The sequence below is a fragment of the Chenopodium album genome, chromosome 8, assembly GCF_948465745.1.
Source record: "Chenopodium album chromosome 8, dcCheAlbu1.1, whole genome shotgun sequence".
NCBI lineage: Eukaryota > Viridiplantae > Streptophyta > Magnoliopsida > Caryophyllales > Amaranthaceae > Chenopodium > Chenopodium album.
The window spans coordinates 19217567-19219000 of NC_137841.1; the positions used below are offsets into that span (position 1 = coordinate 19217567).

The 1434-nt window shown below is 42.7% G+C and overlaps 1 non-coding gene across 1 annotated transcript; it reads right to left on the minus strand.

Moving 5' to 3' along the window:
* Positions 1-1048: 1048 nt before the first annotated feature.
* Positions 1049-1154, minus strand: LOC145557047 (small nucleolar RNA R71). The gene has a single exon (XR_014092127.1). It is a non-coding gene; the product is annotated as a small nucleolar RNA R71 (small nucleolar RNA).
* Positions 1155-1434: the final 280 nt, after the last annotated feature.

Consider the following 1434-nt stretch of genomic DNA (forward strand, 5'->3'; position numbering starts at 1 on the left):
CTGTGTTATTGCATGATCAAGTGACATCTACATCTACCCACTTCCCTTGGTGTTTAGTTATATTGATCTTTAATCATTCTTAATCCTTAGTTTAATCTCTTAGTTATTCATACTTCTTGTCCCGAGATAGCTTAAAGTCTTAAGTAGTGAATGCGGTGTCTATGCATGTCTCCCTGTGGTTCGTCCCCTCTATTTACCCTATACACGTATTAGGTTGGTAGAGCGTTATAAATTAATTTGACTTAGGTGTAGTCGCTCAACGACACGATTATTGCTTTGTCAAATTGACGCCGTTGCCGGGGAGACGGTTTCCATTGCTATTTCATTGCTTGTTTAAGACTATCTCACCTTTATTTGTTAGTGTTTGCTACTTTTGTTACTTGTCAGTGCTTACGTTCTTCTTAGCTTTGTTGTATGAACAGAGGACGAACCCGCTCAAGATCTTTAATTCCCATCGATCCAGAGCTAGAGAGGTCTTTGTCCCTACTTCGAAGAGAATCAAGAGCAAGGAGTAGAAATTCCCGCACTCCAACGAGAGGAGTAAGAGAATTAGAAGATACTCCACCCTCTTCACCCTCAAGTGAAGAATTAGATAGCCCTAAATCATCTTCGAATTCAGAAATCAACCCTTTCTCAACCTATAAGTTTGAAAGTAAAGAAGGTTCTAAAATGGGAGAGAATACGCCTTTGAGTCGTCTTGGGGCCCCCGAAGCTTTTAGAGCGCAAAGTGGGATCCTAACTCCTACTACTCAAGCCAACAATTTCGAGATCAAGCCTAATTTGATTGCCTTGATTGAGAGGAAACAATTCTCGGGAGGAAAGTTTGAGAGTCCTCATGAGCACCTAAAAGAGTTTGAGAAATATTGTGACACAATAAAGGCCAATGGCGTGACTCAAGAATATATTCGCCTCAAAATGTTTCCATTTTCGCTAATTGGGAGAGGTCTAGAATGGCTAGAGAAGGAGGTGCCCCCTAATTCTCTCACGACATGGGACCAAGTGACTACGGCTTTCTTGAGGATGTTTTATAACCATAGGAAGACCGCCGAGGCTCGGTCTTTGATTCAAGGTTTTCGCCAAAAGAGTGGTGAGTCTCTAAGTGCGGCATGGGAACGATACAAAGAGCTTCAACGTCAATGCCCACACCATGGGATACCCAAGTATCAACTCATTCACACTTTCTATGGAGGTCTCACACCTCAAGGAAGAACAAGCCTAGACGCCGCGGCCGGTGGTCCAATTATGAACAAAGGAGAGCATGAAGTGGAGTGTATTATAGAGGAAGCCGCAAAGCACTATGATGATTGGTACGAAGGAGAAAGGGATGCTACTTCTAGCAAGGGCGTTTATGCATTGGAGCAAGCCAACGCAATCAACAACCTTTCTACCCAAATCTCCAAAATGACCAAGAAAATGGATGAATTGATGAAAGAA